The 27276-nt window shown below is 41.8% G+C and overlaps 1 protein-coding gene across 6 annotated transcripts in view; it reads left to right on the top strand.

Moving 5' to 3' along the window:
• Nucleotides 1-27276, top strand: part of LOC114242954 (neo-calmodulin) — a 227835-nt gene that overhangs the window by 78512 nt on the left and 122047 nt on the right. For 2 of the 6 annotated variants that reach the window (XM_089729245.1, XM_089729248.1), the window contains exon 1: nucleotides 1145-1438. The exons of 2 other annotated variants lie outside the window; for them this stretch is intronic. The gene's annotated coding sequence lies outside the window, so the exon portion shown is untranslated. Of the gene's footprint in view, nucleotides 1-1144; nucleotides 1439-27276 lie in introns of those variants that run through there. 2 more of the 6 variants (XM_089729246.1, XM_089729247.1) reach the window with 2 other exon arrangements.

Raw genomic sequence — 27276 nt, forward strand, 5'->3', positions numbered from 1 at the left:
CACTTTTCGTATGATTTACGCTCGCAATGAATCCAATTATAGTATAGCACACCTCGCTAAAGGTACATTCACACACATCTATACATGTAAATAAAATTTGAGTGTCTGTTTGTAATATTGAAATAACCGCTTTTTACTATATGCATAATAATATGAATATATATACGGTACATACACAAAAATAACATTTTTTACAATTTTTGTCTGTCTGTCTGCCTATATGTCTGTCTGTCTATTTGTTCCGGCAAATCTCTGGAACGGCTGGACCGATTTTGACGGGACTTTCACTGACAGGTAGCTTAAGATATAAAGAGTAACTTAGGCTACTTTTTTTAGACTAGCTTTGCCCCGCGGTGTCACCCGCGGTACGACAATAACCGCGGGTAACATCGTGGGACTCAACTATCAATAATAAAATTGAATGTTTCCGAAGCGAAGCGAGGGTGGGTCGCTAGTAATAAATAAAAAAAACTCAAAAAAACGAAGGTTCAATACTTCGAAACGAAATTATAAAGTATCTTCGAGGAGAACTTAAAATAATTTAATTTGAAGTCGTCGTGGCCTAAAGGATAAGACGTCCGGTGCATTCGTGTGTAGCGATGCACCAGTGTTCGAATCTCAGGCGGGTACCAATTTTTCTAATGAAATACGTTCTCAACAAATGTTCAAGATTGACTTCCACGGTGAAGAAATAACATCGTGTTATAAAAATCGAACCCGCAAAATTATAATTTGCGTAATTACTGGTGGTAGGACCTCTTGTAGTAATGCGTTTCGGTTTTTTGAAGGGTGGGGCAGCTGAGACTGAGATCTTATAACTTATATCTCAAGGTGAGTGGCGCATTTACGCCGTAGATGACTATGGGCTCCAGTAACCACTTAACTCCAGGTGGGCTGTGAGCTCGTCCACCCATCTAAGCAATAAAAAAAAATTGTTTAGTGTTTTTTTTTCCTTTGTCCATATTTGCTAGAGCAGTTTTAAAATGTATTTTTTTAAAAGTTGTAATACCGTTATTCGCGTTAACGTTTATCGTCGATAAATGATGTCATTTAAAACACATTCTGGTCTATAGTCATGATTGTCGAACGATAGTGTGAACGGGTCCTTAATCGACGCGGTAACATTGCGCGCGCAATCTCAGGCTATAGGCTTTACTTCGCCGGCAGTCGGCAGCCGGGCCGCGCGCTTCCTCTTCTCACCTAAACACTGCAACCTCCTTACAAAACAAAACACGAACGCCCTGGCTTGCAATCTCTTTAAAAATAAAACGCCCGCTTTCGCGCCAAAATCCGAACTGTCAAACTTCAAAACAAGCAAGGAATTGATTAGTAACGTGATACAATAACGTGTTATCTAGTATTTTAAAGTAACTGTTATTTTCGTGGAACAGGGTGGTTCCAAAGTTTTTTTTTTTTGGCGATTTCGTCGAGGGCGTGAGTATGTGGTTAAGATAAGAATGGAGATCTTACGTAAGGTCTGCGGGAGGTGATATTGCCGATGTAGTTTCGTCGGGTGACTCCCTAAGGAGATAACGGGCTATTTTCGTTAGGGTTTATTTTGGTATTATCTGAGCTCCGCGTGATTACGTGGGAGTGTTTACGCAAACTAATATTTCTCACGTGAAATCGTAGGACCGCTAGGTTATGTTAGATTTCCAGATCGGATGTAGAAAGATATTTTTTTTTTCTATAATACATAAAACAACAAACATTCGTTTCATACACCAATAGTAGTAACTAATAAAATTCAATGTAGCCATAATTAATTAGACTCACTTATGTATACACAATATGTTTCTAAAATCAATTCTAGCAACGGCAAAAAAATATATATTATGTGGTTGACTACGTAAAGAGTTCATCGTTGAAATTTCGGTTTTCGTGTACCACGTTGTTATCAAATTAAAGCACTTTTAGAATATAATCGATTACAAACAAATAATTTTACTTAGAACAAAAATAGAAGACCAATTAAACATATTATAGATAGTAAGTGGATTTTATTTTTTAATGTTATCTACACCGCCCAATGCTTTCGTTAAAAAAATCGACAAAAGATGATGCCAAATGATTTTAATATTCAATAACCTCGATATTATGGAAACCGAAATAGTTTTCAACAGCTCACATAAGCTAATAAACGTATACTCTCTATATTTTTATAGCGATATAAATTTTGCGGGACAACACTATTAATTTGATTTTCTTATTGTGCCTTCAATCTAAAGCAAAGACAACTGACCGAAGTTATTCCCCTCCCGCGTCGCACGCAACCATTGACCTTGCCCGTCAACGAATGCTTAATTGGATTACATTACGTACAATGCAAAAATAATAGCATCGTTCATATAACGTCTAACGGATGTATCAGGTGTGAAATCAAGAAAGAACTGGCACGGCACATAAATCAATAATACGTTTATTCGTTTTTCGCGAGTCGTAAGACACGATTAAAACAAATTTTAACGATTTAATCTTACATTAACGTATATATTTTTTTTTATTTGACTATTTCCGATTTTTTCGGGTAGTTTACGGTTTTACAATCGGGGACGATTAATGGAATGCGATAAGGAAGACGAAGAGGGAAATTAAGCGGTAATAAACATAATATTAAAGTGTCGACAATCTATACGCTATATATTTATATATACCGACTAGCTGACCCGGCAGACTTCGTAGTGCCTCAATCGATAAACAAAACTACCTAAACTATTGTATAAAATAAACTTAAAACAAACAAAAGGAATCCGTCCGACGGGGGACACATAAAACGGAAAAACAAAATTGTTATTTTCATTTATTCGGAGCATTTTCATATTTATCTACATTTTAAGCCTTCTCTGGACTTCCACAAATAATTCAAAACCAAAATTAGCTAAATCGGTCTAGCCGTTCTCGAGTTTTAGCGAGACTAACGAACAGCAATTCATTTTTATATGCATAGATTAATACTAGCATATAATAATCGGGACTGTAAAAGTAGTTTTAATTATAAATATACTACTTACACATCGAGGGGTGAAAGCTTTTTGGTTTAAGCGAAATTTTTGCAACTTTACAGGTAAGCCATTAAAAGTTGAAAATTTGGAACAAATATAACAAAATACACTTCTTCAGCTATTTGAATAGGGTAAACAATCATAATTGAAGTTTAATTAAAGACCGGGAAAAAGCGTCCGTAACGTAAGATTTTTATTAGTAATACACACAGCGTACGACTTAACTTTGTAATAGCGTACAAAAAATAACCTATTTTTTTATCGTTCATCGACCACCATCTCAGAACGTTCGTTTGCGCAATACACTAACTCTTATGCAAACAACCGTGAATGAAGTGTACCGCAATAAGTTCGCACGTTACCGAATGACCGTGGGTTTGCTGCGAAACTTCTAGTTTTATTTTCTTTATACCTCGAATAGAACTCAAAATTAATATTTTTATAATATAGAACTTCATTCCTATCCGGCGTCCCACGACAAGACACATCTTTTTTTAATTTATTTTCACATGCTGTTGAAAATTTATTTTGATTATGTCCATCGTGTAAAATTTATATTAATGACTTAATTAACGAACAGAAAAGATATGTAAATGGTAAGATATATAAATATGTAATACCTGGTATCCTCTGTTGGTGAATATGAAAACTCAAGTCAAGCTAACCGTCCGACCTCAAGTTACTGTTAGATTGTTCCGAAATCAAACGTAAAAGCTTAAAAGAGTATTTTTTAAAAGAAAAACGTTGATATAACACTCAAACGTCGACTAATAACAATTGGGTTGTTCGGGACAATGAAAACTTTAAAGAATTCGAATAAGACTTGAGACAGTAAAAAAACTTGAGAATAAACCGTTAAAGGCGTTTTAATTATCTTAATTAATTACTTGTGTTTAAGTTTTTTTCTTTTTAAAAACCTTTTTTACTTGTGGTACTACAACCCTGCTTATTTATGCCGTAAAGCAGTAACGCGTTTCGGTTTGAAGGGTGGGGCAGCCGTTGTACTGTTAATAAGCTGAGACCTCACAGCTCATGTCTCAAGGTGGGTGACGGCATTTACATTGTAGATGTTTATGGGTTCCAACTTAAAACCATTATCATCATCATCAGCCTATAGCAGTCCACTGCTTAACAAAGGCCTCTCCAATTGCTCGCCACAGAGCACGATCCTCGACATTGTGGGTCATCAACCCTGCCGATTTATTATTAAGGCTCATGTTTATTTCTATCGTCTGAGCCAATATTAACTCCACTTTCCATCTCGGCGATTCTATATTTAGAGACGTAAGCTGTGAATGAAGTGTGAAACGTTCAGTATAACATTGTTTTTTTTTCCTACCTAAGCTCATAGCCTTGAGAGGCTGTTTTAGCGTAACCTTAACTAGAAGGTGAGCTCACTGAGCTCAAACCTGACTACGTTGCTAACACGAACCCTAGCAAGAGCCGTGCTTCGCCGAATCTACCACCGGATCGGAAACGTGACCCACTGAGAAGATCCGGCGCGAAACTCAGTGGGCTGTCTATGGGGGGTTGCCAAAAAGTGTCCAAGCACTGAAGGGATCTTCGCAACTCAATGTGACTGCTTCGTTTACGCATCTACCCGCGTATTTGGTAAACAAGCCAGCAGACTGTTGCTATGGGGTTTATAGCACGATATATTTCTCGATTTATTTTAAGATTTCTGATTTAATTTAAAATTATAGTCAATAGACTCCAAGAACAGAGAAAAAAGCATTGTATTTGGTTTCATAGGAACTCAATAGAATCTTTATCATTTTCTAAACGTCGAATTAGAAAGAGACGGAGATACAGACGGGCACGTGGTCAAGTTTCACTGTCTCTTTCATATGCTGATCACATCACACCGAAGGGTCAAGTACAGCATGATACACTTCTCCTTACATCGCGAAAATCGATAATGACGTTCTTGAGGAAAACAATATTGCGATATACTTGTATGTATACAAATGGACTGCACTGTACCGTACAAGTCAGTGAATACGTATCAGTATTTCTTTTACGATTGAAGTGTTGTTGCTATCGTATATCGGTGTGAAATTAAATCACCCGAACCAAACAAATTGTCGATGAACTTGTAGTGTTCTTTTACAGTTTGTACTCAATTGTGTAGCAAAAGGAGCTCGGAGAAGGAGAATAGTGATGAAGGTAGATTTTGACCGAAATTAGGACGATTTTATGTGTCTCATATTTTGGCCACGACGATTTCCTTAGCTTGGATGATAAATTAAAAACTTTATGCAATTTTTTTTTTTACTGCTTACAAGGGTGGACGAGCTCACAGCCCACCTGGTGCTAGATGGTTACTGAAGCCCATAGACATCTACAATGTAAATGTGCCAGCCACCTTGAGATATAAGTTCTAAGATCTCAGTATACTTACAACGTCTGCCCCAAACTTCAAACCGAAAGGCATTACTGCTTCATGGCAGAAATAGGCGGGGTGATGGTACCTACCCGTGCGGACTCACAAGAGGTCCTTCCTATCACCAGTAATTACGCAAATTATAATTTTGCGGGTTTGATTTTTATAGCACGATGTTATTCCTTCACCGTGGAAGTCCATCTTGAACATTTGTCAAGTACGTATTTCATGAGAAAAATTGGGACGCGCCTGAGATTCGAACACCGGTGCATCGCGCAACACGAATGCACCGGACGTCTTATCCTTTAGGCCACGACGACTGCTAACTAAATCTTTAAAACAAGTATTGAAAAATGAATGAAAAATGAATGAAAACTGAACGAACTTATATCTCAATTGAAATTATCTTCAAATTACTATTTTGCTTTAATTCTCCAAACAGAATAGCCGTCGAAGTTTTGTAGAGAAGTGTGTTATTATATGCGGCTTCATTGTAGAGTCTCGTTTGTTAGAAATCGAGGAAATACGTTCCGCGTTCTCTTCCTACCATCACGTGTTCGTATGATCGTACAGTCAGCATAATAGGTAGTAATAAAATATTATAATTTTTTTAATGTTAATTACGGTATATTGTTATTGTGCGTGCAAGTGTTATTCTCACGAGTACTGGCAATAGGGGTGGCTATACAGGGGGTATAGTGAATGTACATTATATATTGCCTATATAAGCTATGAAGTAGTCACGCCAACTGGATGTACAGTAGTCGTTATTACATATTGACATTCACCTCAGGCCGTATTCACGTTGCCTTGTCTATGGGGTTAGCTAACCACTTAAGTTTAGGTGGACGATGAGCTCGTCTATCTAGGTACAGCAACAAACAAAACTATCTGCTTACCAAATTAAATATATGTAAAGGAAAACCTTTTTACCCTAAAACCCTTTAGTTTTTAATAAGATTTTTTCTTCAGTGTCATTCAGTAAAAGGAGAATTCAGTTTTGTATAGTTTATTAATTCTGTTTACTGTTTAATTTTTAATATTAATTTTAAAGAGATTAAGGGCTTTTAGGTATATTGTTTTCTTATTATACCACAGACAAAAAAGAAAGTCTTTTATTGCTTATTCATTCTGAAATACTCCTTGACGTTATATCTACTGCAGAACGGGCCGATATCTTCATTATTTCTTGACGTAGTAGGTGTATGGTGGGTAATTGTGCAAAAAGATTACGCAGCACGAAATGTTGACATTTTCGAGACGTCTTCACTCTTCCTAAGTCAGGAAACGAATGTGCTTCGATTCAACCCGAGTAATGACACCTCGACTCTGTCGAAGCACACCACCCGAAGTGAGCCGATGTTGTCGAGTACTTGCGATTCGCATCCACTAGGTGGCACGCTTTCGCTTCATTTGTCGTGTCCGAATGCGATATATTTTTCGAATCATTTACCTTGAGAACCCTAATCGAGATTCTCGTTTTGCCTTAGTCAATAACGAACTGGAGTGTTTGAAGCTTATTATAGAGAGCAGCATAAAATCAATACCTTCCGTACCAACATCGAGCAGACAATTCACAGAATACTGCATATCAAGAGCTGCACCGACGTATCTGTTTAAAATTTCAAATTCCACTAAAAACTCCTCTGATAGAATTCGTTCTGGGAGCGGCCCCATGAATAATACATTTGTTTTGTTCACTGTACCGAATTTCTATTCTATCGCTACGTCGTAATGCTAATTTCAAAATAACGTGTACATATTTAGCTTATGCAATTTTAGAAACTTTCATATTTTTTTTTGTGCGAAAAGTTTTAAGAGGTTTCAACAACAAAAAATAAAAAAGTTTCAAAATTCAAGAGGAAATTTCTCAGTTAATGTAGCATCATTTTAAATAGTGTTCGATCATTTTTAAATCAGCCCAAGAAGTTAAAATTTTCACTGTGGTGGATTATTCTTATCGATCTCTCATGGGCATTTTAATTTATAAATTAATATATTTAACGCAATGGCATCACAATGGTTTTAACTTGTATCAACAGCAAACCAGTTTATTACAAATAATTTAAAAAAAAACCGTGCACGAGTATTTGTAAAATTCGCGAGAGTACAAATTTATTTCAAAGCATAAAAGATAAATTTAAATGAAAAGTATTATGTTTGTTTTGTCGTCTGTACTATTGCGGCGTTCTCGTTCGCACTTGACGTAACACTGCACATGTATGTTTTTTTTTTTTTTTTTTTTTTTTTATGATTGAAAGTTTACTGGTGGCCCGAAGGCCTTTCCAGTTTCACCAGGACAGGTGGGCGAGCAAAGGCTCAGCCAAGAGGGGTGGGATTTGCTAACAACTGCCCGAGCGCCTCCGAAGGAGACCTAACAACTCAAGAGCAATTGTTTCGCGAATGAATCTACTACCGGATCGGAATCGCGACCCGCTGAGAAGATCCGGCGAGAAACTCAGCGGGCTGATGCATGGGTTAGGTTGCACGTCGACCTCTTTGTCGAGTTCGACGAGTACGGTTACCGGGGTCCCTAAGCCTGCCCCTAGTATTAGAGCTGAAGGCATCTAATGCAAAGGTTATTGGATCTGATGGATCCGTAAGGACGTGTCTAGGGCGTCGACGGTGACTGGCTCCTGCATGATCAGGATTCGGAGAGTAGTCAGCGGCGGCAACGATAAGGCGATTATCATGACGCATAGCCTTATCGAAGTATCGTTCCGACGCTGACTTCATGTATTTCCGAATTGATTCGAGGCCCAGGTCGTCGTGTAGGTCAACGTTCCTCACGAACCACGGAGCGCCGACAGCTAACCTGCAAAAGCGGGATTGTAGGGATTGGAGGGTGTCTATGTGTGTGCGGGCCGCGTGAGCGAACACCACACTCGCGTAAGTCATGACGGGCCTTATGCAAGTTTTGTAAAGTGTCACCTTGTTCCGAAGGGACATTTTACTCCGCTTACAGATCATGGGGTAGAGTCTACCGAGAATAAACGCGGCACGGTCACGGACTGATTTTATATGCGGGCGGAATGTCATCGATGCATCCAGGGTAACGCCCAGGTACTTGACCTTCCTGGCCCAGGGTATGGGTTGTCTAAAGAGAGTAATCGGGGGTGTGAGATTCCTCCTCCTAATCCGGGAGGAAATCCGTGTGGAGCTTCCCCTCTGAAATAGCACCGCACTACTTTTCGCTGGGTTGATGTCTATGCGCCATTTTCGGAACCACTGTCCTAGGGCTAGGGCTGCGCTCTGAAGCTTCTTCGCGATTAGGGACTTATTTCTACTAGAATAGTAAACAGTCGTGTCGTCGGCGAATAAAGCTAAATGGGTCGGCGGCGACCGGGGAATATCGTTGACGAATAAGCTAAATAAGAGGGGTGAGAGGACAGAGCCTTGCGGGACTCCAGCTGTGAGAGGTCGTGGGGAGGAGCGGGTTCCCTCGACTCGATATCGAAAAGAGCGGTTCGACAAGAAGTCCCGTATGATGAGCACGAGACTATCCGGCACGCCCATGTTGAATAATTTGAAAATCAAACCATTGTGCCAGACTTTGTCGAACGCTTTTGCGACGTCGAAGAAGAGAGCTCCCGTGTATAACGGTTTTGGTCGATTAAGCCCCACAAGAATGTGCTCCGTGAGGCGGTACACCTGTTGAACGCATGAGTGATTTGTACGGAATCCGAATTGTTCATCGATGAGAATGCCCTTGGATGAGACGAAATCTCTGAGGCGCTTGTAGAGCAGACGCTCATACAGTTTGCCTAGAGACATGAGGAGGCTAATCGGGCGGTAGCTCGTCGGATGATTTTTTGGTTTACCGGGTTTATGTATGCCGATAACTTCCGCTTCTTTCCACACCGCGGGAAAGATACAGTTCGCCATAGCGGCATTGAAAATAGATGCCAACATCACGATGAGTTGGACGGGTAGAAGTTTAATAACGCGGTTAGATATACCGTCGGAACCGGGAGCCTTGCGAGGACGTAGGTCTTTGATCAAGTCTTTAACTTCCATCGGGGTGACGGGTGGTAACGCATCCGAGGGTGGCAAGGAGGCTCTGCGTTCTACCTCACTGTCTACTAATTCTACATGAACAGGGTCCACGGATTGAGTGCTGGGCGTGCACTGGGTTTGCAATGTATCGGCCAGCAGCTCTGCTTTTTCGTCATCATCAAAGGCCGCGAGTCGGCCTGAGGGGCCTACGAGGGGGGGCATAGTTACTACCGTATCCGATTTGAGAGTACGAGCTAAGCGGTAGTAAGACCTTTGGGAGGGCGCGAGTCTTTCTAAGAAATCAGACCATCTGGCATCTCGGACTTCGGCGATGCGAGACTTTACGTCGCGTTGTAGGGCACGCATTCGAATACGATTTTCCGCGGTAGGATACCTGTCGTAGGCGCGTATCGAGGCGTTCTTAGCTCTAAGGAGTTCCCTAATATCGTCGGACAATTTGAAGCGGTGAAGGAAGTCCTCCGCTACAACTTGTTTCGATGACCTATCTAATGTCGAGGTGATGTGTGATGTTAAGATGTCTATGGCTTCAGCGGTATCCTGAGGAGACGGGGTAGAGTCCGGGTTAAACGGGAGCGATGGTGGATCAGATTCAGCCAGGCTGATGCCCAGCGTGTGCCAATCCACCACAGTCCTCGTGACGGGAACGGAATCGGGAGCGCGACCGAGCTTCATGACGACGGGACGGTGGTCTGAATCTAACTCTGAAACTACTTCGATCGAGTGTAAGCGCAGAGTTACGTTTTTTAATAACGCTATGTCGAGTATATCCGGGCGATGCGCGATATTTAGCGGGTAGTGAGTCGGGGTTAACGGAGCGACGATATCGAAGGCGAGATCATCGACTAACGCGTCAAGCCGCCTGCCATTCGGGGTTGTGGTGTGTGAGTTCCACCTGATGTGTTTACAATTTAGGTCGCCCGCCAGAATGACAGAGCTCCCCATACCGAGCAGCGCCTCAATATCACTGCTTAGAACGATCTTATCCGGTGGAAGATAAACGGACGCGATAACGATCGGCGCGTGTCCCGTCAGTGAGATTCGGCACACTGATGCTTCGATATTAGCGAGCGCGGGAGGATCGAGCGGGACGCAATGCAGGGCTCTTCTATAGTAAATAACGGTACCACCACCACGGGCAGAGAGCCTGTCGTTCCTGACCATGTTATAGTTCGCGATTTTAGGGTCACGGCGCGCGGGCTTAAGTAGGGTCTCCTGCACTAAGAAAATGTCAATTTGATGGTCACGCAAAAAATCACAAACCTGATCACGTTGATTTGCGAGACCGTAAGCGTTAAAAAATCCTATTGTTACGGATAAGGGTTTTATTCTACTAATGTACGCCATTGATTACCGGCGGAGTGAGGGGAGGACGTACGTATTTAACGACGCGTATACGTCAGCGTATTCTTGCACAACGGCGATGAAATGTTGTGCAGTGGAGGCGGCGCGAATGGCGTCACCCAAAGCGTTAACACGCTCAAAGTTGATCGACTGAAAAAAGTCGATCGCTAGAGCGAGATTTTCGGACGCGGTCGGAGGGCAGGTCGCGGGGGAGGGACGTATCGCGGGGGTGGAACGAGTCGCGGGGGAGAGAGTTGTAGCCGTGTTCGTGTACGGCAACGGTTTAGCCCAAGCCGAGACGCTGGGCACCGACGCCGGCACGAAAGCAGGCTTAGCCTTCGGCACAGAGGGTACCGTGGCTTTGATGTCTGGGCCGGAAGCTCGGAGGCGGTTTTGACGGGCGACGCGGCGATTTATTTTTGGAGCTCGGGGGCATCCACGGTAGTTCGCGGGGTGACCTTGTGTTCGGCACAGGACACAGCTAGGCGGTTCCGTCGCGGTTTTTTGGTCGCGAGCGCAGAGGGCCGTGGCGTGATCGCCCAAACACTTAACACATCGGGGGCGCGCGTGACAGTTACGGGAAGAGTGCCCGTACAGTTGGCAGTTATGGCACTGACTAGGAGTGCCTTTTTTATGGGGGACTTCGACGGCAATACCGGAGAGCCTACAGACGGTCCGAATGTTAAAAATTTGCTTACCCTCGGGGGTAGGCTGGAGGGCGACTAAAACCATATTGTATGGCTCCCTACCGCGGCCGGTGTGCATGCGGTGCACGGAATTTACTGGTAGGCCTTGTTCTATCAGATCTGCCTTGACGAGATCGGCATCTAGCTCCTTCGGGATTCCACGTATGACAACGCGGAGTTCGCGCTCCTCCTGGAGCGTATAAGTGTGGAAACTTATACGCTCCTTTCGGAGGTAACTTGAGAGGGCCCTATGGTCGTCGGGTGTCGTTACTTTTATTTGAATCCCGTTGGCGAGATTACGGGCGCTGGCAAAATTAATATTTTTGGCCTTAAGGGCCAGGGAAACTCGGTCCCAAGCTGCCTTCTCTTGAAGGATAACCGGGGGAGGGGTCTGAGTTTTAGATTGCGCCACCGGTCGCGGCGACGGAGTGGCACGGGCTGGAGGCGCAACGGGAGTCTGAGGGCGGGGGCGCGACGCGTTCGCAGCTTTGCTAATTTTAGCGGCCGCGAGAGCTCGAGACTCCGCGGCACGCTTCTTACCCTTTTGTACCAGGGTGAATCCATCCGTCGATGAGGCGGGGGCGAGGTCGACCTCCATCTCCGAGTCAGAGTCGGAGGACGAGGAGGCGGGCGCAGGTGACCTACAAGCAGGAGTTTTGGAGGGCGCGACGGAGGCCGCGGATGATCGCGCTGCTGGAACGGTGGCCACGGCGGACGACGCAGTAGTTTTACTCGCCAGTATAGGCGACGCGGGAACGGCAGGCACGACGGAGGCTGCGTTGCTCGATGTAGACGCTTTGCACGCAGGTACAGGCGACGCAGGAGCAGCGAGCACGGCGGAGTCTTCGAGAGAGCTCGCAGTGTGATTGGCCTTGAAAGCCAGAAACTCTGAGGCGAGCTGTGGGTGACGAAGTCGGAGGAATTCCACGAATACAGCGTCCATGATCGCTGAGTACCCAGGTGGGGCGGCCCCGGGTCTTGAAAACACTCGCCTTGCGGAGAGGCCCCAACTTCTCGGACCTGAGCGGTTCTATTGAACACAGGTGGCAATGCGGCGCGATTACTACAGGACAAAGAAAAAGCACAACAAAACAGAAATTACAAAAAGAAGCAAAACAAATAAATACTTGCAGGAAAACACTTTGTCGGCAAATGTTCCACGAACACAAAAATAACTAAAACAAAACAAATAAAAGCTTCCAGGAAACACACTTGGTCGGCAGATGTATCACGAACACAGGCCGCGCGAACAATGGCCGGGCTAACAAAAGCCGGGCGAACAAAGACCGGACGATCGAGTGGACGATGAGCACGTCCGCACGTGACGGGTGCCTCTGCACATGTATGTGTTCGGGTACAAACAAGCCCGTTTTATCTTCTTTTCAATCTTTATACATATGTGTATAAATCACGGCTTTTGTTAAAGTAAATATTTCGAGACGTTCATTGTAACGTAAATAAATTTATATAATTGATTTCGACGATTTGATTATTTGTTTAGATTTTATAAAATGAATATTCTTTTCTATTTATCTTTTATTTTACAAAGCAAACATTGCTTAATATGACTTACGACGAATTTATGTGGTAGTTTTTTATATTTAATATTATTTATATATAATAATTGTCAAAAAGAGAAATAGAGAAAAAAAACAAAACCATACCATTCCTCTCGCTCACATTGGTGTTTTGAAGTGTATCTGCATGCACAACACTGGGTATTTTTTTTTTTTTAGTAATAAGTATATTTTATTTCCAACAACAATGGCACCAGGGTTTTACGTAAATAAAATATCGTGCAATACGTTAAATGTCCTGCTTAGTATTTGGATAAAGAGCCTTTAGTAATAATAACACCACAATGACTATTTGTGCCGTCAAGCAGTCATATATTCCAGTTTTACGGGAGGGGCGGAACTTTTTTTTATTGCCCTTGTAGGCAGACGAGCATACAGACCACCAGGGGTAGAGCCAGGCCTGGGTGCCTACGTATTCACTTATTCAGTAAAAGTTAAGAGCTCTCAGAATTGATGGCGGTGCTTATGATGTCTAATTCCTCCTGCAACTCCTGAACCGGCTGGTTCATCAGCTATTAGTTCCAATCGATCTAACTTAGGTTAGTTTTGAAATGCGATACAAATAACAACCCTCGAGCCATTTTCTATTCGCACTGTCCTTGAAAGTTCTGAAGTGGTTAAAGCAACTAACAAACTTCCAGAGGCCCCCAAACATATGGTGTTCGAAAGAACAAACCAAACCACATTAATTTGTTTTAACGAATCTGATTAGAAAGAAAGATAGAAGATACTTTATTGCACATCAAAACACAATTTACATTTAAAAAAACAGTCAAAAAGCAGATACATTAGTACAATAGGCGGTTTTATCGTTAAAAGCGATCTCTTCCAGACAACCATTTAATTTATAAATATTCTGGAGAATTAGATAAAATTATTAGATAACAAGGTATTGCAGTTTTTCGATAAAAAAGATGGTAATAAACTTAAGTAAAGATCTCAAGTCATCGCCCTCTCAATCGTTATAATTATCATTAAGTCTGGCGGCTAGTACACACGCAAGCTAAATCGTTGAGTAACAAAATAACTTATCTTACTTTTATGTTTGACTATAAATGGTTTTTGGTATTTAATCACATTTAGAACACAATGGAAAATATAGTATGGTCACTTTTTTATTGGCGGGTAAATGAAATCGCGGCCCATTGATACAAAGTTGTTACCTTAACTTATAAACCTCAACAACGTATGGCGCTATCCATCTTGAGATATGTGTTCTAATCCTCAGTTCTACAGTACAACGACTTCCTTGCTCTTCAAAGCGAAACGTATAATTGCTTCACGACATAAATAAGCAGGGCGGCGGTACCTATCCGTGCGTGCGGACTCACAATTACAATACAGTAAGCATTTATTGTAAGCTAGCTGACCCGGCAAACTTCGTAGTATAATAGCCGGCAAACTTCTTGAGCATTTGTTGACGTAGTGGGGGTAAGTTTGCGCATGGTACACTCACGTGCAAAAACATTATTTACTCTGCGTCATAATGCAATTAAATTATTAAAATCAACATATGTATTTATTTATATATTTATTAGAACATCAACAAAAAATATAGGTTAATAATTGTAATAATTTAATCTTGGGGTAAAATAGATATTCCTTCTATTAAGTCAAAACTAGAGCTGTTGCCAGGTCTTCGTTCAGTTGAAGCGAAGCTGGTATTTGTAATTTTTTTTTCGTTATCATAATCTTGACCATTATCATCATCACTGTTTTCATCACCCGAGTCGCCATCATCGTGATAAGTCGACATAGGGCTCATCGGTGTAGTTTACGACTCGGTCGGTTCGATCTTCTTTTTTGTCTATAATTAATTATTTTTTGAAGATATTCGATTCGTAGTAATCGAATGTTACTTTTTTCAATTACCAGCTTCCGATTATTTTCTGTTTTTTTTTTCCATCTGAAGCCTAGCTCTTTCATAATTCGTCTTAAACTTCATTCCGAGCCATTAAAATGTATATCTTCTTTAAAATTTTCGAAGCCTTTCTACGGTACGGAGTTTCGCTGCTTGTTATGTAGTTATTATGATTACATCTTTTTATTACAGATTGAACGAAACTATCCATTCCGGTAACTTTCTTCTTCCCTGATCTTTTCTTACCCGGAGTCCCAAGCACGATGAGCAAGCCAGAGCCTTTAGCTTCGTTAATAATGCACCTAACAGTACTCACTGATGTTTTTGTTGCTTCCGAAGTCCGTTTTACTTTTTCCATAATATCATTCTTCCTCTGTTTTATAATGAAGCAATATACGTCGTACACAATTTTTCTACCCTTTCTTTTGAATACTACACCAGTTTGTCGCGGCATAGTGTATTTTATATAAAAAATCAACAAACACTCAACAAATAGCAATGGCAACAAAGTCAACAAGCAATTATAACAAAATATAACTTAACGATTAATAACGATAGATTTTTCACTGTACGCAAGCGTACTTTTGGGAGCAAGCGGAACGAAGGCGCGGTGCGGGACGCAAGGTTCGACTGATCTACCAATAACGCGCTCGATACGATTTCCCCTGCCGTCGCGCCTCACCCTCACCACCAAAGTGATCTAAAATTCGGTTCTGCGCAGTCAAGGTCATTTGCTCACGATGTTTGCCGGTTACTATACCTCAATCGATAAATAAAAGATCTAAACTTTTGTATAAAATAAACTTAAAACAAACAAAAGGAATCCGTCCAACGGGTGACACATCAAAGGGAAAACAAAATTGTTATTTTTATTTAATTCCGAGCACTTTCATATTTATCTACCTTTTTAACCTTCTTTGGACTTCCACAAATAATTTAAGAGCAAAATTAGCCAAATCGGTCCAGCCGTTCTCGAGTTTTAGCGAGACTAACGAACAGCAATTCATTTTTATATATACCTAATAGATAGACTAGCTGACCCGGCAGACTTCGTAGTGCCTCAATCGATAAATAAAAGACCTAAACTTTATTTAATTCCGAGAATTTTCATATTTATCTACCTTTTAAACCTTCCCTGAATTTCCACAAATAATTCAAGACGAAAATTCGCCAAATCGGTTCAGCCGTTCTTGAGTTTTAGCGAGACTAACGAACAGCAATTCATTTTTATATATGAGTCGACTATTATCAAAGGCGGCAATCTGACTTTTGGACAATGATTGGTAAATCAGAAAAACGAATTATTGACTTTGTATTCCATTGGCAGTCACAAAACTCTTCGGAACGACATCTTAGATAAATAAGAGGTTAACTATTAACCTTTATTTCATAGTTAACCTCTTATTTATCTAAGATGTCGTTCCGAAGAGTTTTGTGACGGTTTTGAACCGTATTCTTTGAAGGAGACGATTATATTCAAATAAATCTGTATTGACATATCAATAAAAAAATTTCGTCCAAATGCACAGATTGCCACCTTTGATAATAGACGACTCATATATAGCTTTTAATTCAAGTGGACAAGCGAGTTCACGATCTAATCGACATAAAGCTTTGCTGGAGCTTATAGACATCAGAACTTTAATGAAATTTCGTGACGTACTTACATATTTTTTTTATTGCTTAATTTGGTGGACAAGGTCAAGGTCTACCTAATCTTAAGTAATTAAGTGGTTAATTACCCTTCAAACCGAAACGCATTACTGCTTAACGGCAGAAATAGGCAGGGTGGTACCGTACCTACCCGTGCGGACTGACAAGACGTCCTACCACCAGTAAAACAATTACTCAATTACATTTTTTGAGTGATTGCGCGAGACTCGACTTCTTTCCTTCGACTTATTTTTAACATCTTACCATCTGCTATCGGAGTAGAGTTCATGACGACTATTTAAGACCACTGTGTCTATTCACAATGCATTTCCAGAGATTTGTTTTGCCGCGTACCATCAGATTTTGCATTAAACTCTCTTCCACGATGTTTCCTTAATGCTATTATATGTCCTTCAATCAAGTAATAAAGGGAGTCCTCAGCAGTAGGCTGAAACTTAGCTGTTTTTTGCCTGCCTATTCGCTGGTAGCCTAAGAGACTATTCCAGCTATGCCCATACGGGTAGGTGAGATCAGAGGCTCAACCTGAGAGAATTTGCTAACACTAACCCTAGCAAGAGTAGTGTTACCGCCGGATCGCATTCGCGACCCACTGAGAAACACTGAGAAACACTGGGCTGTGTCCGTGACGTTTCTCTGTCTAAAATAACATGAAACAATGTACCGTAAAAAAGAGAAGCTTATGCAAATTAAATTGTTAAATTTAAGCTTGTTTAGACTTTAAGCGAAACAAATGAAATTCAAATTATAATGTTTAGAAGTTCGTTCGTAGCACGAGATGCTGCGTAGCTCGAAGACTCACCGTAGCGCTTCCGTAGAGCTTAGAACTCAATTAAACTAACCGCTTCACTAATGAGCTCTCTTGTTAATTAACATAAATTCTATAACTTAGTTTCGTTGTATATTATCATCCGTTTTTTATTATAATTTCCATGTATTGTTGAAGATAAAAATGTATTTAGGTAAATTATTATATTTTCGTAAAGCAGGTGAATATGTTAGGGGTTAAAGTATGAAATTGCCGATTTGTTCTGAAAAATTGAAATTCTTTTTTTTTTTCATCAAAGTCCTATGTCTTTTTATACCTAAAATAGCTGATTCGCCCATAATAATATGAAAATAAAAACAAATTTACTTAGATTTGACAAACACTTCGATTAAGGAAAATAGAAAAACCTATTAAAATTATTTCACGTACTGTCTTCGTTCTCAAATACCTTTCATTTGAATATCCGTAAAGAATAAGACAAAGAAACAATAAAAAGCCTCGCCCTAATGGGGAGCACCATTGAAATTAATTCGTCAGCGAATAAATCTCTTAATAAGCCGATTTGGATCCGTGCCAGAACTTTTGACCTCCGGAAGACGGTTTTTAAGCCTCCACCGTAGTAGTAGTGGCTCGGAAACGCGAAATTCAGCTGACAGCAGCTCATCTTATATACGGCTAACTTTTCTAATATCCATGTCCATTTTTCGAAAGATGTTGTTTTATATATTAAGTATGTTAGTTTAGTTGTTAAAACGCCGGATGCTTTGCATGTAGTCATGTGGTAATTTCGCATATGATTCTTTTTGAAAAATTATATAACCTAACTTTTTATTTATTTTATTGCCTAGGTGTGTGGACGAACTCACGACTCCACGTCGTGTTACGTGGTGGAGACCATAAGACATCTACAACGTAAATGCTGCCACCCACCTTGAAATATGAGTTCTAAGGTCTCAGTTTTTAAAAAAACAGCTACCACTCTTCAAACCGAAACGTATTACTACTTCACGGTAGAAATAGGCAAGGTGGTGGTACCTACCCGTGTGGACTCACAATACGCCCTACCGCGAACAATTATGCAAATTATAATTTTGCGGGTTTGATTTTTATTACACGAGGTTATTCCTTCAACGTAGAAGTCATATATGTTTTGATGGAGCTTACAATGCCTCAGTGTAGTTGTCTACTGGTTAAAGGTTGATGCGAGCCCACGCGGATGGATACCACAGTTTTGATTATATCTGTCGCGAATCTATAGAGTGTATTTGTTCAAAGAGTAGGTTATTTTATATAAATGCAGCGGAGATTTCGTTCTCACGTTCCAGTACGCGAGGCGACAACCACTTTTCAATTTCTATATTCTTCTGAACATCTAAGCTGAGCTGTTGACGCAGTGGCATTGATGGGAATTTAAACCGATACTTTCTTGGAGCTAAGCTTAAACCAGTATAAAACATTTTCATAAATGGACCTTTATAATTCAGACGGAAAAATTGTTACGAAATCTCAATAAAATTTTGTTGAAGTAAATATTTGATTCAAATGTACCTCCTTTTTGAAATTGATTCATTTCGATTGAAACGGATATTCTCGGGGAGCTTTCAAATGGGCTTAGAAGGATTGCTCTCAGAAATTAATTTGTTCGGAAATTATTTGTAATTCTTCAAATTATTTCAAATTAAATAAGCGGGAGAATCTATTGACATTTCTTTTGAAAGTTCTCGAAGATCTCTTACCAATTCGTAAAATAGTGTAGAATTACGAGTACAGTGCATACTGCGTGTCGATTGTAATCTTGCATATCTGTATGGAGAGTAGGATGGGCAGGACAACTTATTAAAAAAATCTACGTGAAACCTAAGTCATACATGTGCCCGCAAAGTTCCTCGCCGGATTTTCTTAGCGGATCGCGATTCCGATCTGGTAGTAGATGCATTCGCGAAGCAGTTGCCATTGGGTTGTTAGGTATCCGTCAGAGGCACTCAGACAGCTGTTAGTAAATCCCACCTCTTGCGGCTGAGTCCGTGCTCGCCCACCTGTCGTGGTGAAACCGGAAAGGCCTCCGACCCAACAGTGCTACCCACTTAACAGTTATTTCATTTAAATGACACTTACCCACCATGTTTCAAAACGGTTAATGAGTTGAGACTCTGGTCTCTCGAGTCATAATTCATGGTTAGTAAAAATTTCTTTTCTTTCCTAATACCCTCTGCTGGAGTGTAGGACTTGAATCAAATCCTTTCACTTACATCGGTCTTGGACTTTAACTCCTCTCACACCCAAGACTCCCAGCTCCTGCTCCACCGAGCGACACCAAGTTGTCCTGAGACGGCCTTTCTTCCGTTTACCAGACACTTTCCATGTCAACGCTCTCTTGGTTATGTGACCAATCCAATGCCACATCCGCGTAAGGATCTCTTTCTCTATTGGTGTCTGCTTGGTGATCCTCCAAATCTTTTTGTTCGTGTTCGTCTCAAGCCAAAAGAGTTTTTAAAATTTGACGCAACACTTAAACACTTAAAGTTTTTTTATGAAGCCCTCGCGAACAAACCAAGTTTCGCTCCTGTGCAGCAATATAGACTTTACATTTGAGTTGAAGACCCTCACCTTTGATTGTCTCGTTAAGGTTGAGGAGCTCCACACTGGCCTTTTTTTTTTTTTTCTCGGGCCGGGGGCCGAACCTCCTACGAGGTCCCCGCGCCTAGGGGGCGCGCGGGGTATGTGAGACTCAACGATCTGCAGGTGTTGAGAGCAGATCGCGGGCCCAAGGATTTTAGGGCCCACCCACTAAACGACTCCCCTGCACTCTTACACCCGACGTCCGATCTCCGTCCGGGGTCAGAACCCGTTCAGAGTAGGGGGGTTCCCGCGGTCAACACTACAACCAGACACGCGGCGCCACCCCGAGGACGCCCGACCGACGGGTCGTCGAGGCGATAGTCGACGACCAACGACGTCAGTCTCCGCGGTACGGCGGCCCTACCAGGCCGCCCGGGCGGTGCCGCTGGTGTTCCGGGATACCCCGCTGGGCCAGAACCAGCCTGCCGGGTCGGAACGCGATACACCGCCGACCGGGTTGCTCTTCAACAGTATGTTCGGCGATGACAGCGACGACGAAAATGCGGACCGCATCGCAGTCCGCAGCCGCCGACGCGCCGTCCCGTCCTCCTGGTGCCAGCGCGCTAGAGTGACGGTAGCGTGCGGCGCAGCCTCAACCCCCTTAGCCCCCCTCACCGGGAGGAGACTGCCTCCTCATAGGGGCTGGAGCTGGACAAACGCCCTCCTCCGACCCCCAGCCCGACGGCGGCGGCACGGCGCCGAGAGGGAAGAAGAGCTCTCCCTCTCCCGTTCCGCCGCCTCCTTCTGCGAGATGGTGAACTCGCAGAAGTCGAGCATCGCCTGCCAGGACTCGTCGCTGCCGAGCATCGTAGCCACGACGGTCGGAAGCGACAAGCCCGATCCTATTTTTGCAACAAGGACGCGGCGCTGCTCCGCGAAAGCGGGGCAGTACGCGAGTGTGTGCTCCGCCGTGTCCTCGTTGCAGCCACTGCAGTGGTGGCACTTCGGCGTCGACTCCCTCCGGGCGACGAGGTGCAGGTAGCGACCGAAACAGCCGTGTCCCGTGAGCACCTGCGTCGCTCGGAAGGTGAGACGTCCTCGGTCGCGATTCACCCAGTCCGAGAGGACCGGGCGGATCGCCTCGACGGTCCGTCGCCCGTAGGCGGGGTCCGCCAGGCGGCGAGACCACGCCTCGAGCACGGCACGCCGAGATTGAAGCTTCCGCGCTCGAACTTCCACCGCGCCAGGACGCGGCTCCCCCCTGGAGCGGAGATCGCATCGCCACGCGTAATCCGCAGCGAGCGCCTCCGCTTCCAGGTCCCAGGGAGGCGTCCCAGCTAGCACGCACGCCGCCTCGAACGAGACGGTGCGGTATCCACGAACCGCCCTGACCGCAATCGCGCGCTGCGGACGTCGCAACGCCGCAACGTTGTCGCGGGTCAGGGCGTGGCACCACACGGGAGCCCCGTACAGTGCCATCGACCGCACCACCCCCGTGTAGAGGCGGCGCACCACCACGTCAGGCCCCCCGACGTTCGGCAACAGCCGACTCAGCGAGCCGGCGGCCGCCATCAATCGGGGACCTAATCTCTCAAAGTGAGTGCGGAAGCTCCAACGACCGTCCAGTACGAGACCGAGGTACCGTAATCCGGTCGCCTCGATCTCGACGCGAACGCCTCCGATCACAAGGTGGGCCCCCTGAGGCGGCGCTCTCCGGGCCCCGTGAAACAACAGGGCCTGGGATTTATCGAGCGCCACCTCCAGACCCAGCCTTCGGATCCTGCCGATGACGAAGGCCACCCCCGCGCAGGAAAGACGGGCAGACTCTCGCAAGTCCCTCCACACTGGCCTAAGTTGACTAAACGCGGCTCTGGCTTTATTTATCCGAGCTGCAATGTCCGCTTCGGTGTCCCCCTATCGTCCACAATGCTGCCCAGGTAACAGAACTGTCAGGTAAGACGCGGACCGATAGGGTACTAAATTTTTGGTAATGGCCGTGGTTCGGGAAGACCGTTTCTTAACCAAGTTCTGAACCAAGACTATCATAGGGCTTGGTTCCTCGTCGGAATTTAATTTGTTCGCTCGGTACCGTCAAACAAGAAACATTTCGTTTTTAATACGCTTTTATTAGCTTCAGACGTATGTATGTAACGGAATCTTTGAACATGATTTTGACCCCCTTCAAAACGTCGAATTAACTCGAAATTTGGTATACTTATTAAGGAACGATGACAATACAATATTAAAAAAAATGAAATTCAACTAAAAAATGAGAAATAAATAATAGTTTATAAAATTAACAAAATACGCTTTTATAGAAAATCCAACTAAAAAATATAAAATACAAAAATGGTTTTATTGTAAAAAAAAAGCATGGGGTGCATGGTATCAGTAGTTATAAATATTTTATGAACAGATATGAGTAGAAGGGTTATTTTGATAATATCCTGAAAAGCACCCCACGCTTTTTAACAATAAAATTATTTTTTTCTTACACTATTTTTAATTCAAATTTATTAAAATTTATTTTCCTATTTTTTAGTTGGATTTTCTATAAAAGCGTATTTTGTTAGTTTTTTTTTTAACTATTATTTATTTTTCTTTGACTCATAGCTAATACCATACCAATATAGACCTTATTACGCTTTTGAACACACAGAGATTCCCTGATGATTAATTAATTTGTTCTAAGTCACGTATTTTGAAAACTGAAATCTCTAAAAATCTCGTTTCAGTGGAAGCATTTTTTGCACTTGGAATACGTCCAAAAATTTAACAACCAACTGAACAAGGCCCCCAAATTTCTCTGTTCCACGTAAAACGTATGTCGCGAAACAAAGCTTGTAGCGATCTGGATAAATTGGATGTTCTGTTGACACGAAATAGTGGCTTTTGTTATTATGACAGCATGGCAAATAGCTCGAAATGTTGTAATTTCGGTTGTGTTTTGTAGTGAATCGAGTGGGATTTAGAATAATGTACATTTTTTGTGGTCAATCCGCTACATTCGTCCGCAACAATATGTCCATGTTTATGTTGATAAAATATTATATTGTTGGCTAACATTATTGTGATAATAAGGTTTATTTTGTTGACTAAATAGGCCTTATAAGGTAATACACATCAGCTTAAAGATACAAATGGTGTATAATCGTGAAGCAAACAGAAATAGGGTTTTTTTTTTTCATTCTAGTATAATGGCGTAAATGAAATTATTATACACATCTTACTGTTTTATTTAAAACTAGCTGACCCGGTAGACTTCGTAGTGCCTCAATCGATAAATAAATGACCTAAGCTTTTGTATAAAATAAACTTAAAACAAACAAAATGAATCCGTCCGGGACACATCAAAGGGAAAACAAAATTGTTATTTTTATTTAATTCCGAGCATTTTCATATTTATTTACCTTTTGAACCTTCTCTGGACTTCCACAAATAATTTAAGACCAAAATTAGTCAAATCGGTCATGCCGTTCTCGAGTTTTAGCGAGACTAACGAACAGCAATTCATTTATATATATATATATATATATATATATATATATATAGAAGAAGAAGATATCAAATACCAAATTTTTAATCTGTGTAGTTATACCGTTACATATCTCATAGGTAGATATCAAATACCAATTTTTAATCTGCGTATACCGTTACAGATCTCGATACTAGGCATAGATACTAAATAAATTGAACCGACAATTCAAGGTTTCTGGGATGGAAGTATTTTAAACAAATTAATTATTTACCAAGTACATACGCCCAGGCTTTGATAGGTACTTTTATGCGATAATTTATTTTTTTAAATCGACAAAATTAATTACGCAAACACGTTCTTCGTGCTAGTGTTACGACACGCAACGATCGCATGGTAAAAACCTGTAACAATTTTTTTGTACTGCCTCGAAAACGCTGTACAAAATATTGTTTTTAAAGCAATTAATAAAGTCTGCATGTGAGTTCGTGTGCTGTATCGGCGTTATTAAAATACAGTGATAAAACCTGTACCGACTTTAGGGTTCCGTAGGCGAGTTCCAAAATCCATTCTTTCGTTTTTTTTTTTTACCTATTCTAGTAACCTCGAGGGGTTATTCTAGATTCACCGAGCTAGTAGGTGAGCTCACGGGGCTTAAATTGGGAGTGTGCTAACACTGACCCTAGCAAGAGCAGTGCTTTGCAGAATCTACTACTGGATCGGAAACGTGACCCACTGAGAAGATCCGGCGAGAAAATTATTGGGTTGTGTCTGTGGGTTAATTTACTCGTCGAGCCCTTCGTCGCAAGCGACGGGTTCGCCGAGGACGGCGACTGGTGCTTGAGGTACCTAAAAGCACCGTTAATGGATCGGGAGGATCCGTAATGACGTGTTTTGGGGCGACGTGGACGGTTAATCATTCGCTCCATAGGATCGGGTATGTAATACTTTCCATAGTCGCTTCCCGTGTTTATTATTTTATTTGGGGAGAAAAAAACCTTCTAAGGTCCGGTATACCAATAAACAACTAAGCAGATGTATTTAATTAGTGTTTTCTTCTGTTTTCGCGTATTGTAGATAGAACTAAAACTACTTTTACGATTAAATTTCAGTCGTCCACGCCCACGAATGAGCTGTAAAGTATAAGAAACGTTGAAAATAATAAAATACAACTAGTTTTAATTACAGCTCATTTATTTAACATAGTAAGATTGCCGTTTTAGTTATTTAAATGTTCGTAAACTCGTAGTAGTGGTAGGTTACGAATGTACCGTAGACCTAGGAGTTACGTCACAGTGACAGATGACAGTTGACAGCTGTCACCACTCAAGCTATTGCCATGATTGCCACTCTCAAAATGTTAGAGTACCGTCATATAAATGTACGTACATATATATATATACTTAGGGGGATTTATGACTTGAATTTTCAGCAATAATTGCTACCAAAATGAAGATAGTAATGTTGCGTAAATATTTTTTTTAATATATGCTGAAATTGTGAAATATGTTACAGAAAGTTAATGCTTAAATTGATGGAAGTTTTATTATAAATTTTCAATAGGTACGAGTGCAATTTTTAGGGTACTTACTGTGTGCTGGAATTTTTGTGCCTGATCACATTCAACCACAAATCGTTAGTAGCAATAATAGTAGTAGGGTTTTTCTCTAAGAGAAAGGCAATGGAACTAAGCTATACAGCCAACTCTTAAGTTTTATATTTTCATACATACACAAATCGTGAGTGCAACTCATGTTACTACTTATATGAAATTTTAGTACTTTATTTCTCGTTCTCTAAAATTGGCAAAGGAAAATCACGGAGCTCCATAAATCAACGTTCAACAGTTGACGTTTCTAGAATGAAAAACAAGATGGAGTCGCGAGAAACGCAACGATTTTTCATCCGTCGAAAACGTCAGGGAACACTTAATAAAATTCAAACGGACACTTCACCAAATATAGGAATTGCGTTGTATTCTTGTTTTGTTTCGATTAAATAGAATGCTTTGTTGAAATAAAAACTTTTTGACCACCTTTGCAATTTCAAATAGGAGGAGACGGGTATAAAAAAAAAACATTACTTAAATAAGAAGCAAACGAATACATTTAAAGCTATATATTTAGTCATCACTAGAATGAGATATCAGAAGAATGCTCCGGTTACTTTGGACAGCGAAGAGAAGCAATCAGTCTATCTTAGATCAACTGCAGATCAAGACTAGACTGTCCACACTCTGCCTTCGCCGCGCACTCGAGTACTTCGGTTATATTGCTCGTAAAACACCGGATAGCTTAGAAAGACTATTCGTGACAGGGAAGATCGAGGGAAAGAGACCGCGCGGGCGCAGTCCGACAATGTGGTTCGACCAAATCCGCACCACACTAGAGATCTCATTCCACGACGCCCTTCATGCGGCCAATGATCGGAGGCACTGGCAGGACATCACAAGGAGTAAAATCATGTCAAATTATAATGGTCACGACCCTCAGCAGTGAGGAAACGACGCGAGGAGGAGAATGAGATATATTACTCCTGATTTCGAATTCTTCTTCTTCATTTTTTATGTATGGTAATTGGATTCCGGCGACGCTACTGTTGCCAGTATCAATGTTATAAAAACTTACGATTAATAAATAGATACGTACGTATTATATTATAGGAAAAAAATCATATGCAGCGAAATAAGGTGAAGTTGATTAATGGGTCTTTAACCAATTGGGCTGAATATTTACTGGTGGTAGGACCTCTTGTGAGTCCGCACGAGTAGGTACCACCACCCCGTCTATTTTGCCGTGAAGCAGTATTGCGTTTCGGTTTGAAGGATGGGGCAGCCGCTGTAACTATACTGAGACCTTAGAACTTATATCTCAAGATGAGTGGCGCATTTACGTTGTAGAGGTTTATGAGCTCCAGTAAACACTTAACACCAGGTGAGCTGTGAGCTCGTCAACCCAACGCATAGCTGCTTCACGGCAGAAATAGGCAGAAGAAGAAGAAATAGGCGGTGGTACCTACCCGTGCGGACTCACAAGACGTCCTCCCACCAGTAAACATTGTAGTTTTGAAACAAATATTTTGTCATAATAACTTTAAACAGATACAGTAAGAGTTGCTAGCCAAAAATACATTGTCATGCTTGTATCCTCAGTAAATAAATCAAAATTCGATAACACGAATCGATTTGAATTTAGTTCTCGCACGGAATAAGAATATCCGAAGTTCAGATTTATAACTCTGGCGGGGCTAGTGAAGGGAATTTATGTCTGTGCGATTAGCTGAATGCTTTTTAAAGCGGCGCCGTAGCTTAAATAATGGGCCCAATTATAATAAAATAATAAAAAACTTTTATTTCAAGACAAAGGTCTCATATTGTGTTAGTATTACAAATAACTTACGAACTATGTTAGTATTTAAATAAATCAATCAACTCCGTCCCTGGCAGCCCCATCAAGCAGCATGTAGAACATGCAACTTGATGAACCTACCCAGGGTCGGGCCATCCAGTCTTTCAGCTAGTACCCTCAAGACGTTGTTGGTGCTTCCTCCTACTCTACGCATAATGGATGCCACCTTTTTGCGCATTATCGCGAAGTAGTCATCCGTGTGCGCATCGGCGAACATGCCTGATGCACTACAATAAGGTGGAAGCCTCAACAACGCCCTGAAGGCATTATTATATTGTATGCACAGGGCATTATCCGTTTTTTGGGTATGAGTAGCCCAAAGACCGCTTGTGTAAAAGGTTTGGCAGTAAGCCTTGAAGAGGGTAATTTTGACCGGCACTGAACAACCTGCAAATCTTTGTGCCACTACATTCCCTCTGACAGCCAATGCCCTGCGTTCCCTTTCCATGTCCATATCATCTTTTAATTCCTCAGTTACAATATGCCCTAGATATTTGAACTGTGTTACTCTTTGTACAGGTAAGCCAC

This window comes from Bombyx mandarina, chromosome 08, assembly GCF_030267445.1.
Source record: "Bombyx mandarina strain Sakado chromosome 08, ASM3026744v2".
Taxonomy (NCBI): Eukaryota; Metazoa; Arthropoda; class Insecta; order Lepidoptera; family Bombycidae; genus Bombyx; species Bombyx mandarina.